The sequence below is a fragment of the Peromyscus californicus genome, unplaced genomic scaffold, assembly GCF_007827085.1.
Source record: "Peromyscus californicus insignis strain IS unplaced genomic scaffold, ASM782708v3 Scaffold_22__1_contigs__length_63687245, whole genome shotgun sequence".
NCBI classification, from domain to species: Eukaryota; Metazoa; Chordata; class Mammalia; order Rodentia; family Cricetidae; genus Peromyscus; species Peromyscus californicus.
In genome coordinates, this window is record NW_026294525.1 from 60,336,617 (window position 1) to 60,352,946 (window position 16,330).

At 40.8% G+C, this 16,330-nt stretch overlaps 1 protein-coding gene across 2 annotated transcripts in view; it reads left to right on the forward strand.

Annotated features, from left to right (window-relative positions):
- The first annotated feature begins 166 nt into the window (after window positions 1–166).
- Wasf1 (WASP family member 1) overlaps window positions 167–16,330 on the forward strand; it is a 54,957-nt gene continuing 38,793 nt past the window's right edge. The window contains exon 1 of one of the 2 annotated variants that reach the window (XM_052751480.1): window positions 167–302. The gene's annotated coding sequence lies outside the window, so the exon portion shown is untranslated. The remainder of the gene's footprint in view (window positions 303–16,330) is intronic. The other variant, XM_052751478.1, reaches the window with a different exon arrangement.

The following is a 16,330-nucleotide window of genomic DNA, read 5'->3' on the forward strand; positions in this document are numbered from 1 at the left end:
GCGGGGTCCCCGCGCCCGGTTGTGGAGCGTCGCGCGGGGAGGGGGCGGCGCAGGGCCGCGGCGGCGGCTGGCTCGCGGTGTTGTTCGCTCGCGCGTCGCGCGCTCCGCGGCTCGGGCGAGCAGTGGGCGCCCCCGGCGGCATTCCCGGCGGCCCGGCGCCCCAGCCACTGCCCGGCGCCGCTTCCACCCCGCCGCCCGACGCTCCCGAGGGGCTCTCGGTGGAGCCCCGGCGCGGAGCGGGACCGGCGGCCGCCGCCGAAGCATGAAGAAGGGGTAAGGCGCGAGCCCCCCACGGTTTCACGGTGAGCACGACTCGGTCAAGATTGTGTCCTTTTTTGTTTTTTTTCTTCCCCGGGTCCTGGCAAGGGAACTGTTCTCCACCGGCCGGGGCCGAGAGGGGCGTGTGGAGGAGCCCGGGTCTGCAGCGGCGGCGGCGGCGGTGGTGATGGGCGCGCCGCCCCCGCCCCCATCCCGGGCTCCCCCCGCGCCCGCCGCCTAGCTGCCCGGGCTGCGCGTGGAGGACGAGGCGCGGGATCTCCGGTGCGGGGACCAGCCCGAGGCTTGCACCCGGGGCAGCAGCGGCTGCGGCTCTCACCTGCGGTGCGGGGCTCCGGGCTCCGATCCCGCCGCTCCGCCCTCGTGCCTCGGCGCCGGCGAGGGCTGCATGCAGCCCACCGCGGAGCCCCGGCTCGCCCTGCGTGCCAGCCGCTCTGAAAAGCGAGCTCTGGCTGCGCGTCTTTGCGCCTCGGCTCCCTGTCTGCACGACAACGGTAAAGCGAGTGCGGGCATCCCTTTATTTTCCCGTTTGGAAGAGGAGGCAAAGCGGCTGCCGGCTCTTGTGATGCCTGGGAATCGGGAGGTTCCTCGGGCAGAGTTAGGGAGACCCTCGCCGGGCTCTGATATCGGCAGGACTCGCCCATTGTGCCACCCAGATAATTATTCAACTATGCAGCATCCATTGCACCTTTCCCATTTTTCTTTTCCCCTAGCTACAGCATGCCCCCTAGCTTCCGTACTCTGACACCTTCTCTTGCACTTGCGGATGATGAACTAGAATAATGGTGAAAAGAAAGCTCATCCGATCCGAACATTCACGACCTGCCCGGTGACCGACTAATTGATTAATACCTAGCTAGAATAAGTACTTGAATACCAAACCTTATCTTTTACTATACAAAATGTGCCTGAGTCTATTTACATTTTTTTCTTGATGTTCACATATTATCGAAGTATTGTTTCTGTTCAGTAATCGGTGTGATTGATTTTTATTAGTTGTTCAGTCCAGTGATGTTTGTAAATTTAATTTGGCAAACTTTCATTTTTCTGATTGCTGATAGCGTCATAGCACAATTACAAATGCAATCCCAGTTGGAACTCGGAAGAACAGTTTATTTTTGATGATCCAAGTTTCTGTTAGAAAGCATTTTTATTTATTTTGAATATTTTTAATAAAGTATTTACTGCAAAATTTTCTGTTTTGAATAATAAAGTTTTTGTATTTCGTATTTGTAGAATATTTGATTACTAATCATAGCCTCCATTTGAATGAAAGGAAGGATTTAATATTTAAAGGGGGGATCTTAACTCCCTAACTTACTTGTATTTACTTTTCACTTATCTATTTTTACAGTATATTTTATTCCTAATTATAAAATTTTTTCCTTATATTTTTTCTAACTTTTGTCATGGATGAGTAGATCGTTTTGCATAGTCTACCTTAAGGATGAAATATGTCTTTGAAAACATAAGAAACAAACATTAGTTACTTACATTTAAATGGTATTATTTGAAAGCAAATTGTTAACTACCAGAAACATCTGTTTTTTTCCTTTTTGTCCACCTTCCCATCTTTCTGTGTTTCAGCTTGTTTTGTTAACCCTTTTGATAAAAACAGGCTTACCCACAATGCCAAAGTTGAAAGGTGCAGTAATTGCTTAATGGCACTTGTGAGTGACATACATAAGTTGATGGTCCAGAATCATTTACTTGGCTGGGAAAGACCTTGCAGTTTACAAAACGGACATCTTTTTGCCTTGGTTTCCTTACATGTAAATGGAAACAATACTCTTTTTATTCCACAGGATATTATTATGCATTAATTCAGAGAAGATATTTTCATAGTACTTTTACACTAATTTTAAGTATTTTAATTGCTGAATCATGAAAATGCCTCAGTGTGTTTTTCCATGGCACCTGATAATGGCTGGTTTACATTTGATTTTGCTTTGGCAAGATGGCTTTAACTTGAAGAATTCCTTATTTCTCAGTGGTTTTTAATTTTAGACTTCATGCCTATGTATAATAATTATAGATAAGCTGATGACATTAATTGGTAACTGGTAGAATATTGAATTAAATTTGTGAAGAGTCTAGAAAATGTCGAAGGTCTTTTAATTTAAAAATTTGGGCTAACAATTCATAATTGTGATCACTTGTAAGGTACACTGTAGGGCAGCTTTATCACTAGGGTTCATAAATGTCCACAAATCGAGAGACAGCGCATTACTGTGGTATTATACTCTAGTTTTTGCTTAATTTTAAGAATTATTTATCTTTTCCAAAGTCTTGATCTTCATTTTGTAACAGTAGAGAGTATGTTTGGTTTCCTTATTGAGAGATTAACTCCTTCATTTTAACAGCAAAAACTACTGTTGAAAAAAAAAGCCTTATAGCCTTTACTCAAATTTAGACTTTTGGTTACTTTGTGGGAGGAAGTCATATAGATGAAAAGTCTCTACAAGTGTGTTTACAATTCATTGAATAGCTGATTTTTTTAAAATTAACTTGATTACATTTTATCATGTTTTAAATATAAAGAGCGAAAATTTAGCTTTTTTTTTAGAAAGTGGTTTTTCTTGAGCTCTGTGAAGATAAAAACTAAGCTGGGGCTTACTGTCACAAATCCAAAGGTGGTGGCATTACGTTTAACAAATAGCCACGGGTTCGTCTGTGTTCAACAAGCAAAAGGAGTGGCCCCCAAATATAAGATGTAGCCCGTATTTTATTTAATCAAGCAGTTTTATCTGTGAAGAGGAAGATGTGTTTGGAGGGTTTTCGTAACCCCGTTTATAGTCCTTTTACCGCATACTGTTGAGCTAGCACTAGAGTGAATGATGTAGATGTTGGCATCCTACATGAAAAGATATTAATGTCTTCTTGCAGTGCACTTCCTGAAAATGGACATTAACACTTTTGTTTCTGAAATTATCGTTCTTTGTGATGTCAGTTTTCCAGTGAAATCTCAATGAAAAAAAAGATACATATAAATGAAGTCTAGTGCTTGTTTATGTAACATGTTTTAAAAATAAATGGCCTCAAGATGGAACTTCATAAAATTAATATGTTTTTATTTATTCCATGCAGATTATAGTTTTTAAATTTTCTCTCTTCTCCCCCTTTTCATTTTCTTTTTTTCTCAGTGCTAGGGATAAAATCCTCATGTGTGCCAGGCACCCGGCTACTGAGCTGTGTACTTCCTGCTCTTAATTTTGAATCTTGAATTTTTGTGAGTTGGTAGTCTTAACTTTTTATTACATTTTAAAATTATACCATGCTGTAGGACTTTGTAGTAGTCCCTCTTCTCATTGCTGTGATAGAATTAAAAAAAATTAACAGAAACAGCTTAAAAGAGCAAGGGTTTATTTGTCTTAGCGTTTGAAGGGATACTGTCTGTCCCTCAAGGTGGTGGGGTGAGGGTGGGGCGGCATGGTGGCGTGGAGGCCAGACTGAGGCAGCTGACCATAGGACTGAGAGGGAGAGGAGTGCTGGTCTCCGCTTAGTTCTTTTGTTTTGTTCAGCCAGGATCTGAGTGCATGGAGTGGAGTCCCCAACATTGAGGGTGGGTGTCAGTTATCCATCTCTGGAACCCTCCTGAGGTTTCCTGGGTGAGTCTGCATCCAGTAAAGTTTCCAAGGAGGCTTAGTCACCACAGACTGAGAACTTGGGTTTCTCAGAAACAGTATGCTCAGTGATTAGGCAGACACAGCCCACTGAAAGCCTACTTAACACATAACATATTGGACTTAGAGGATTATGCTAGTAGTCAATAAATTTCTAGAAAATTATAAAATTATGCTAACAACTAATATAATAGTAAATACTGTATTTAAAGTATTTATAATACTAAATAACAATTCTTTTGCCTTGTTAACAATGACAGCATTCTTAGGAACTTGCCTTCTTTCATCTAGTGAACTGGAAGAGGAAGATATTTCTTGATTTTCATAATGCTGCACCTTATATGGGGCAAGAAGTTAGGGTGTGTGAGAAATTGGAGGGGTGTAGGGTCTTGTTGTGATTTTACTTCTCGGGGCGCCTGCTGGTCTCTTCCTTAGAACAGGAGTCTAAGGTGCTTAAAAGAATCTGTAGAACCCCCTTTTCTTGTGAGACGTTTTTCCTTTCTAATATTTCCGCCTATACCCTTGTCAGGGACTTGTTCTTTCTAGACCTACTTCTGAAAAGAACATAGTTCCCAACTTTTCTTCATATGCCTCCTTCTGGAAGCAAGGTATAGTTCTTATGTTGTTACTGATTTTGACAGTTTTAAAATAAGCTCTCAGTACAATTAAATGGAATTATAATGGCATGGCATGCTTTAATAGCAGTATGGTAGGGTTGGAGGCAGACTGAAAAACTGAATTATAAATGCATCAAGGAGAGACGCATTTTTGTTGTTTGTCCGTCCCCAACACCTCTGCTTCATTTTTATGTTCCTGGTGCCTGCTTTTTAGTTTAAGCTAAGTGGATTTTGAGTGGATGCCATTGCTACAGAATAGCAGGCGAGTCATCCTGCTTTGAGTGTGGAAAGATCTGAGTGTCCTGAGAAACGGAATCCTGAAACAGCTGTCTGTTTCAATCGAAGTATTTTGTAGGTTTTTAATTAACCTATTTGGAGACTAGTGATATTCAAAGATAATGTATAGCATGTTCTTTGAAGAGGAAAGGAAGTCCTATTGCATGCTTGCTTTATATGCAGGTCACTTCATCGAGTCTCTTACATTTATTTTACCAAATTGGTACTCATGAGGATTTTAGGGAAGAATGAAGTAAGCTGAATCCCAGGTTGTCTGGGAACTGCCTTCTCCCCGTGTTTCCCAGTGACGTCAGCTAGACTGCTGCTCTGCCTGTCTGGTGGTCAGCAGTGGCTGTCAACCTTCTGCTAACCCAGTTGTTCATTCTTTATATAAAGTAAGGGCCAAGGCTGAGTAGGCAGGATTGTTGCTTGATAGGAGCTAGTCTGCAAGAGCCTGGTGCTACAAAGTAATGGACTTCGAGTCTGGTGGGGAAGCCCATGAAAGGTTTAAATCAGACCTGACTGTTGGGAAGGAGGCCCCAGGAAGACCAGTCAATTCTGTGGAGTTCGTTACAGTTCTAGATACTTTTAACCAAGTTAGAACTTTTTTCCTGGGTCCCAAATGCCCAAAGGGTGAGCAGCTTTGTTTTCTCTCCAGTTGTCTAGGCTATAAATACAAACTCTGAGACCCCTGATCACTGTTTCCTTTCCGTGTAGACTAGGTAAATAAATGGCTGCTCAGAAGGGCCTTACAGGGAGCTGCTAGTTTCCTGACTGTAGGACGAAGTGTCTTTGTCCATGGTCCTGAGATTGAGTTCACCAAAGACGCCATTTCTGTTCCATGTCTTTGTAATAGGTCTTTATTGTTGCATGAATTGGTTGGACATGTATTTTAGACAGTTGCCAGCTACCCAAGAGCATTCTGTCTTAGATGAGGTAGTTTGTTCGAGGTCACATGATTAATAAAAATGGAGGTGGATTTTACCACAGTGTGATTGCCAGTTCCTCTTTTCCTGCTACTCTAGACTGTCAGGAGTATCGGTTCTTCCGGCTAAGGATCTTAGAGGAGCTCTGCAGAGTAGATCTAGATGCCTCTATCTCTTGAATTTGAATAATGAAGGCAGCAAAGCTCTTTGACTGTATCAAATAGTCCCCTGGCTTCTTGCTGTCCTTTTTCTTGAGTGGCTAATGCTTCTGCATTGATTAAATCAACTTAAAAGAAAAAGCTTTTGTGTCAGAATGTAGATTAGCTTGTTTGGTTCCTCTGTCAAAGATTAAGAAGGCTCTTGGGTTTTTTGCTTGTTAGTTTTCAGATTTTTCTAAGTTTTGTTTTCTAATCCTTAATAGAAATGTCTCCTGTCCATTTATTATATTTCTCCATTTGGGGTAATTTTTATAATATACTTATACTAGAGGTCATGCCAGAAAATTTGACCAGAGAAAGTCAAGATGTGAAGCACTTGCTTCCTGGTAGAGAAAAAGACTAACAATTTCCTGGAACCAAAATAAAGTCTTTCTGAGAGACTTAGAAATCTGCCAGGTCTGTTGATATTTCTAAAGACTGCTTCTGTGAGCTCACTGATTTCTTTCTCGCTTGTTTCCAACTTTGAATTGTACTGATTTCTGTCTTTTACAGGTGTCTTTCCCCGTACTCCGGCCGGTTTACTCTTAGTTTCCTAGTTGGAAGTTTGAGATCGTCCTTTCCCACCCTCCCTCTCCCGGTTTTTGAGATAGACTCTCTTACTTCAGGATGGCCTCAGTCTTTACTTTTGTAGCCAAGGATGACCCTGAACTCCCAAGCTCTTGTCTCCACTTCCAAGGTGTTAGGATTATAGATAGAGGCCCCCAGGGCAGACTCTTTTATTTCCTGGTTACCTTTGTTTTGGGCTTTCTCAAAGATTTTGAGAACATATTTTCCTTTAGTTCTGAATATTTAAAGAATTCATCTGAGACTTGAACCATGGTATTCAATCTCCAAATATTTTGGTATTTTCTATTTATCTTTGTGCTCTCTAATTTAATCTGATTGTCCTCTGAGAGCATACATTGTATAGTTTCTATTTTAAGTTTTTGCAAGTGTGTTTATGACCTAAAACATCTGTCTCAGTGAATGGAACCATGTGAGCTAGAGAAGAGTGTATATTCTGTTTGGGGAATCAAAGTACTTTGTACACGACACTTAGATCCGGTTGATTGGTATTGTTATTTAGTTTAACTATATCGTGACTTATTTTCCCGCCTGTTGGATCTGTTAATACTAATAGAGGAATGCTGAAGTCTCCAGCTGTGCTCGTACATCCAGCCATTCTCCTTGCCATTCTGTCAGTTTTGCTGCATGTACTTTGGTGTTCTCTTCTGAAGAACATGCATGTTAAAAAGATTGGCGTATTGTTTTAGTAAAGGTACCCCTTTATCTTCCTATAGCATATTTTTAAATTCCGGATACTTCCCCTCACTCCAAGGTTTCCTCTGTCAAATCCAGCCACGTCAAGCTTGCTTTTGCCATAGTTAGTGTTTCCTCATGTGGCTCCAGGTCATGCTTTGGTGTTTTCCTCTGAAGAGCTTGTTCTGTCCCTTCTTGACATTGTTCACTGGTGACAGAGTCCACTGGTTTTTGTTTGTCTAAAAAGTCTTGTTCACCTTTGAATAACTGAATACAGAATTTTAGGTTGGTAAGTTTGTTTTTCTTCCAAGGCTTTCTCCGTCCTTTCTTTCTTAATCTATGTCTTTCTATCTGAAATACATTTCTTGTAGAGAGTTTGTAGTTGCATCTTTTTATTCAGTGAATCTCTCTCCTAATTGGTGTATTTGAACCATTGACATTAACTTTATTATTAATGACAGTTGGATTAATGGCTATCATATTTTTAGCGTATATTCATTGCTCTTATACTTCGCTTTTTAAAAATCTTCCTCTTTATCTTCCCCGACATTAATTGAACATTTTGTATGGCTCCATTTTTCTCTCCATTCTTAACAAACCAGCTATTTCTTTTTAAACTTTCTTTTAATGTTTGCCCAGATTTTTTAGATCCATTTATAGGTCATCTAAGTCTCCATATGAATACGCTTATGCTACTTAACAGGTAGTTTAGAGACCTTTTAACAGTGTTCCCAATTCCTCTCCTATCTTTTATAGGTGCCATTCATTTTCCCTAATTATATCACACAATACCTTGATGTATTATTTTGAATGAATAACTATCTTTATAAAGATTTTGTTTTACCTTCCTTTATTCTCTTACACTCTTCATATCCTTATGTAGATCTGGCCTATGTTTTAATATTTTCTTTCCTTCTGCAGAAGTTCTTTGTCATTTCTTTTTTTTTTTCTTTTTTCTTTTTGCTTTTTTCTTTTGGTTTTTCGAGACAGGGTTTCTCTGTGTAGTTTTTTGGTACCTGTCCTGGATCTCACTCTGTAGACCAGGCTGGCCTCAAACTCACAGAGATCTGTGGTGATATTGTGTTCCCCCAAATATTGTGCACCCTAATAAACTTATCTGGGGTCAGAGAATAGAACAGCCACTGGATACAGAGGCCAGAAAATGGTGGCACTCATACCTTTAATCCTAGCATTCCAGAGGCAGAAATCCGTCTGGATCTCTGTGAGTTCCAAGGCCACACTGGAAATAGCTAGGCATGGTGACACACGCCTTTAATACCAGGAAGTGATGGCAGGAAGCAGAAAGGTATATAAGGCGTGAGAACTAGAGCTGGTTAAGCTTTTAGGCTTCTAGCAACAAACAGTAGTTCAGCTGAGATTCATTGTGAATGAGGACTGAGAGGCTTCCAGTCTTAGGAAACAGGATCAGCTGAGGAATTGGCAAGGTGAGGTGGCTGTGGCTTGTTCCGCTTCTCTGATCTTCCAGCATTGACCCCAATACCTGTCTTCAGGTTTGATTTTATTCATAAGAACCTTTTAAGATTTCATGCTACAGAGATCCACCTGGCTCTGCCTCCCAAGTGCTGGGATTAAGGCATGCGCCACCACCGCCCGGCCACTTTTTCATTTCTTGACAGGCATATTCACTGATGAAGAATTCTTTTGGTTTTTATTTGTCTGAGAAAATAATTTGTTCACTATGGAATGACTGAAGACAGTTTTAAGTTGGTAGCTTTGTCCTTTTAAAACTTGAAGTATGTCATTCTACCTCTTGTTTTAATGGCTAATAATGAGAAGTCCAGTGTAAATGTTACCTGCCCATCTATAAGTCAGATAGTTTTTCCTCGTCAGGGTTTTTCCATGCCTTTCAGATTTCGATGTAATGAACTCATGCAGGGGTCCACGGTAGGTCAGTTCTGTAGTATTGAGCTGTACTCCGGCCGGTCTACTGTTGTCTTCTGCAGTGAGCACCACCTGCTGAGGTGTGGCCTTTCTGCTGCCCGCTGTTCTTCATGGGTAATGTTTGGTTTCTGTCGCTGGTTTTAGAAAACTTCGGATTTGATATGTGCTGCATATCTTACACAGTTGATGTACTCCTCGAAACAACTTCGTGAAAAGATGCAATTCTTAACTTTCAAAGCAAGAACTAAATTTTAAATATAGACCATGCCAGAAGTTTCATAATGATAGCCAAACATCAATGCCTTATGTCTATTTCTGACTCAGGCTTTCTGTCAACATAGAGAAGAAAACAGAATTATTTTAATTCCCTTACTCAGTTGCAATATTGGAGATGGTTGTTAGGAATTAGTTCTAGAGTTCAAGTTATATGTAGCATACCAGATCAGTTTACCATTAAAAGATTTGAATGAGACTGTCACATTACGTCTCCTGGAGAAATGTAAACATTTATTCATCCCAGGGAGAGCCCTAACAGACCAAAGAAAGGATTCCTCTTTAAATTCCCCCTCTGTGACTGTTGGGGTTACTTACAGGAGAATGGATGACAAACCAGAAAAGCTGAACCACTGTCCCAACCCCCAGTCGGCCTTCTACTTCCCATACACTCTAGCACCCCCAAGACCAGTTGCAGCTAGGGCAGGAAGAAGTGGTGACTGGCGTCTCTCAGGTGAGGGTCTCCTGAACTTCTCCCCCCACCCCCATCCCCACCCCCCACCGAAGATGATGTTACCAGCCTCTTTACTGTAGCCTAGCACACATGGGCCATCACTCTGTTGTTCTCCTTATTTTGTTGACCTGACTGTGGGTCCAGGTGTTCTGTAGGTCTTCAGCAACTCTGATTCGTGATGGCAGTAATCCTGTCACAGTTAGAGGAAGTATCTTCACAGTGACAGTCGGCAGCCGTTTTCCCAGGGTTTGTACACAGTTGGGAGTTGACTGACAGCCTGTGTGATAGTTCAGCAGCGAAGCGTACTTGCCTTGTGAGCCTGAGAACCTGAGTTGGATCTATGGAATCTACACTGGAAGGAGAGAACCCACTCCCAAAAGTTGTTTTCCGGTCTTCACATGTGATGTACACACGTGTTAGCACTGTCTCTCTCACATACACGTCATGTACAGAAAGCCTGAGTGTACTGATTATTAGAGAATCTAATACTTGCCTTAATTTGAAGTTGCTTTAGTTTAAAGGTAATCAAAGCCTAAATGATACGGTATTGTTACTAGAAATAGTTAATTCCAAACAATGAGTAAGTTTCCTTTGGGGAGAGAGTGGAAAGTCATGGATGGTGAATTTGATTTGGGGTCTGTTCGATTTGGATTAGTGACATGTCTTTTTTCCATGCTGTTTGTTTGAGTTTCTACAAATGTAGGGTTGATAGTTCAAGATCTGGTAGTAGATGGGTTCACAAAGAGAAGGGACGAGTATAAAGACTTGGCATGTAATAAAATTTACCTCTTGATGTTCGTTCGTTTAAAGTGTGGGAAGAGGAGAGAAGATCTTGAAGAGATTGGAGAGGCTATGATGTGTCACATTGTGATCTGATGCACTCTCACATAAACACAGGCGAAGGCCATCAAGTCTGTCTTCGAAGAGAAACCCAAAGTAGTGAATAGGAAGAGAGGCAAAGTGAGCTCTGTGCCGTTGTTTTTGAAAACAGAATGAAAGGGGAACAGGAAAGCCAGATGTTCAGTGATGAGGAAACAAAGGGATAGTGTAGAATGTAACACGAATTCTAAAATGGTCTTTTAATAAAAACAAAAACAAAACTCTGGAGCCTGATATTGGGGTGAAAGCTGAAAGATCAAAGAAGCAGAGCAGGCCCCAGCCTCCACCTTTACACATCAGCTCCTCAACCTGAAAGAGCCTCAGCCTAAAAGGCTTTATTTAGTTCCTGTCTCCTTACGCCTTATATACCTTTCTCCACCCAGTCATTAAAGGCGTGTGTGCTTCCCAAATACTGGGATTAAAGGTGTGTGCCACCACTGCCTGGCCTCTATGTTTAATCTAGTGGCTTGTTCTGTTCTCTGATCTTCATGCAAACTTTATCAGGGTACACATATATCACCACAGTAGAATTTTTAGGTAAGAAAGGGCCAGTTCTAACATGGAAATCTTGGGAATAAAATTGTTCAAGAATGTACACAGGCACTTGGCATGCTTAGTAGAAGGAAAGGTACTCTTCTGTCTTTAGAACCTAAAGTAATGGTAATAGAGGCCTGGAGAGGAGAAGGGTTACACATCTAAAAACCTTGTTCTAGTCTGCTTGCTTCAAACATGTGCTCTGCTCAGCAAATAGCACAAGCCATATTGACGTATGAGAATCATGGCGGGATGAAAAACACCATGCATCATGACTTACTACTGATTGCTCTTTAGAAATATGTTCTCTTTGCTTGTAAAAATACGACTTTGATTATGATAGTTAACCATCTTGTGCTTCATATACAGTAATCAAATACCATAAAAGTCACCATTTTATTGTCACAGAAGGAAATGAACCAGAGTATGTCTCTTAATAGATTTCTACATAAAGACTTTAGTTTCATTCTTAGCATTAAAAAGAAAATGTACAAGCTGGAAAGATGACTCAGTACAGGTTTTGCACAGGACTTGAGTTCATGAGTTCAGTTCCCAGCATCCATAGATCCAGTGGGATCCAATGCCTTTAGCCTCTGTGGGCGCCTGCACTCATGTGCACATATTCCCACACATCACATATTTTTAAAAAGTTTTTGTTCGCCGGGCGGTGGTGGCGCACGCCTTTAATCCCAGCACTCGGGAGGCAGAGCCAGGCGGATCTCTGTGAGTTCGAGGCCAGCCCGGACTACCAAGTGAGTCCCAGAAAAGGCGCAAAGCTACCCAGAGAAACCCTGTCTCGAAAAACCAAAAAAAAAAAAAAAGTTTTTGTTGTTAAGTACAGAAAAATGATATTAACGATCTTTCATAAATTTAACACGAAATTTAGTATATGTTTCATATAGTAGAGATGGATTTATGAATTCTCTAATTTTGTGTGTGTGTGTGTGTGTGTGTGTGTGTGTGTGTGTATGCGCGCGCGGCAGTGTTGCTTGCTCTTGTGTGCTCCTGTGGAGACCAGATGTTGCCGTTGGGTATTTTCCTCTCTCATTCTCAACCTTGTGGAGGGGGGGAGGGGGAGGGAAGCGTAGAGTCTCTCATTGAACCCGGAACCAGCCATTTCGGCAAGACTGGCTGGCTAGTTAGTACCATCACCTCCTGAAGTTCTAGGTTCCAGACACACAGCACCATGCTTGGCTTTTGTGTGGATCCTGGGGAGCCGTCAGTCCACACACTTTACCCACAGAGCCATCTCCCGAGTCCTCTGATTTTACTTTTAGACAGCCTTGCTATATTGCCAGACTAGCACTGAACTAGACTCCACTCCTCTTCCCTCAACCTCCTGAGTAGGTGCAAGTGTGGGCCACTGTGCCCACTCATTAAGTTCACTCCCCGAAAGCCTGCTGTGGGCTGGACATGCTGTCTCATACCTGTGATTGCATGTAATCCCAGCCCTGAGGAGGCTCAGTCAGGCATCCCACCTCAAGTCCAACGCCGGCTTGGGCTACAGTGTGAGAGGGTGCTGTTTGAAAATAACAAAAGCAATAAGAAGCCTGTGAGAGATTGTTAGGTCCAGAAACTATTGGTTTAAAAAGTCTTTACTTTACCATCCTTAGAATTCTTTGGGGGTAAAGAAAGAATTATAGAAAGGCTTTTGAAATAAGTATATTATATAGTAGGTATTATTGCTATATTTTAAGCCCATGGGTTAGAACCAAAGACAAGACTATGATTTATACTTTTTATGAAATATCCAATAAAGAGTATTTGCTTTACTTTTCATTAGCTTAGCTGTGGTATTTTAAGTTCATGTGGCACTATACTAGTCTTGTAAAACTTTAAAGAAAGGTGGTAATAGTATTGAAAACTAAGACACGTACTTTGATTTTTCTGTTTCTGTTGGTACCTGATTCTCGTTTTCCACTACCTTACAAATACTAGTAAAATAACATTTAACTGGTATTTGGTGATGAGAGGAAAGTATGAGGGTTTTTAATGTCAGGTTGAAGTGTATGTAGTTGTGAGAAAACTAGGAAGTGGATACAGCTAAAGCTAAACTACCTGGATCCTGTATGAGGGGTGGAGCCTTGAGCTTGGGGTGGGAGGGAAGCATGAACTTGAACTGTCCTGAAAGTCAGATTACCTGTTCTGAAGGAGTGAGCAACTGTTCACATCCTAAATCAGCTCAGTCATAATAAACCTGGTGACATGATTTGGTACAATACTCAGAATCATGGTGTGAATGGACAGATTTAGTGAGGACTGGAGAAGTCAAGGGACTTGCTAAGGAATTTGCCAGAAAGGAGAACAGAGGGGAGGGGAGGTTAGAGGGACAAGTGTGAGACCAGAAGAACTTTCTTTTCTTTTTTGAGATGGATGAAATTATCACTTTGCATTCTGCTGATGGCAGTGATTCACTAAAGGGAAATGGTGTAGAGGAAAAAGTAATTAATCCCTATTGCTTAAGTACCTTTGGGGACTGTCCTGAAATTTAGCCACCACAAGACATTTTTTACATTTGAAATAAGTGTATTATGAAAGACCAGCAACTTATCTACTATTTCATATGTCGATTATCTTTAGTAATGATGCCATAGACTTTATTATAACTATACCAGTTTTCCATTGTACGATCACATTTGTTCTCAAGTCAGGCCTAAGATTGTAATATGTTAACAGAAGGTAGAGAGCAAAGCTCTTAGGTTGGCTTGTGCTTGTCTGAATCTGCTTTTGTCTGTCTGTGTCCAAGATGTTCTGCTTGCATATTTCTAGAAAGTTTTTTTTTTAAACTGTTGTGCCTACTTACATACTGTCAACTTGACATTTAGTAGTACTAAACTTAGATCACTTATTTTTGTTTGTTTGTAGGTCATAGAAAGTAGTGTTTCATAACATGAATGTTTTCTATAGTTGGGATGATTGTATTTGATTAAATGGATTCTGAGCGCTCTACTGAAATGTAATTGACATAATAAACTGTACAATTGGCTGCATTTTAACTTAGAGATTCATATAGGAATCCATCCTGCTAATCAGGCTAAGGCACTGTTCGAATTTTACAGTCTTTGTGTTCTCTCTACTCTTTACACCAGTCCCGCTCCTGCCCTAAGCAATAGTCATCTGTTTTCTGCTGCTGCAGGTTAGTTTGCATTTTTAAAAGCTCTATGTAAAAGGAATATGTATTCAGCTTCTTTCATTTAACATAATGACTGGAAGAATTATGTTCTTACATCTATCATTAGTTCTTTATATTGATTGCCGAATATTCTTTCATTATATAATAATGAATAACACCACTGTTACTCATTCACTTGCTTATGGGCTTTTAGGATTATTTGCAGGTTTTAACTTTAAAAATGTCTTGCTTTTGGCGTTCCTATACAGTCATTTTTGGACATATGCTTTCATGTCTCCTTATGTTAACACAAGCAAACAGAAACCCATGACTTGACTCCATTTTATGTATCACCGAATATGCTAGGCTTTGAATGTGCTTTAGTAAATGCCTACAGTGTAGATGAAATTCTAAATGGTCTTATTAAATAAGAAACCCAGAGCCAAATACAGAGTTAAGGCCAAGAGATCAGAGCAAGAGCCACGACTACCTTATCTGACCACCTCGCCACCATTGCTTTCCCAGAGAGAGAGACCTTCTTCCTGTGTGACTGTCTTTTTATTGCCTTTCTGTTCTGCCTTCTCATTGGCTCTAAACTCAACCACGTGACTTCCTCGTCATTGCCTGTCTATACAGACCTCCAGGTCTCTATGGTTGGTACTGGGATTAAAAGTTCAGGTCACCTTGCTTGACTGTGTCCTTGACCACACAGAGACTCTGCCTGCCATGTGATCAGATTAAGGACATGTGCTACCACTGCTTGACTTCTGCTTAATGGCTATGACCTTTGATCTCCAGGCAACTTTATTAACATACTAATAAAATCACATTTCAGCACAAATAAAATATCACCATACTACAGAAATCTGATAATGAAGCGGTTGACTAGCTTCTAATAATCCACAGTCCTAAGGGTAAGCAGAAGGGGGTCAGATTCATTCTATGAAGGATGATTAACCAGGACAAGATGCTGGGTCTGGCAGTAGGTGTAGAGTGGGTTCAGAGAGTTGGACTCTAACACTCTGTCTAGCCTGGAGTGGTAGCCGATGTCTGTCTGAGGGGCTGGGTGCAGGAGGAGTAGTTCAAGCCCAGCCTGATCTAACTGGGGAGCTCTAGGCCATTTCAGGCAACATGAGACCATACCTTCAAAAGAAAACAAAAACTCAAGAAATATCTATAGGATGTGTTGGGGAGGTGGGGGATTGGTGAGAGGTTGAAGTTTGGGGTGGCTATGATCAAGATATATTTATTATATACCAGTATGAAATTACCGAAGTTTTAAAATATTCCAAAACAACCCAAGATTCCTATGAAATTGTATATCTAAATAGTAATATAGCCAACCTAGAACACTTACTTGTTGGATAAAATGTAAACTGTTAATCTCTAAGTTGCTTAAAATGAGATGATTTTTACTTTTGTTACATGTAAATACGTATTTTCCAAAAAAGAAAATACATATATGATCAGCAGCAATCAATATATCAAAAGATTAAAAGATGCATACTTCTGAAAGAAGTTAGGAAAATGCCTTATTTTGTAAGAAAATACATATATAATCAGCAATCAATATATCAAAAGATTAAAAGATGCATATTTCTGAATAAAGTTAGGAAAATGCCCCATTTTGTGCTACTTTTTGTTAAAATTTTAAAATTAGCTATTTTGGTTTATTACACTAGTTTCATGTCATAAAGACTTGCTATTCTTTCATAGACCTTAGAAATTCTCTCTTTTCACTGCCTGGAAACAACCATTACTAAAATTTTTGTTTTAGTGTAGTTACTGCTTTTGTGCCAGAAATAGGCTGTGATTCTGTCTCTGCACCTTCACTTTCTGTGTCTTGAAATGAATGCATCAACCGCATTTCTATGTATTGGGACACACTGATGTCTTGTGGAGAAAAGTCACTGGCAGTGACGGGGAGCCCTTTGCTTCTCAGGAACAAACCGCTGCGCAGACTGACAGTCGCCGGCACTTGTTTTTAGGTAATGAATCTTT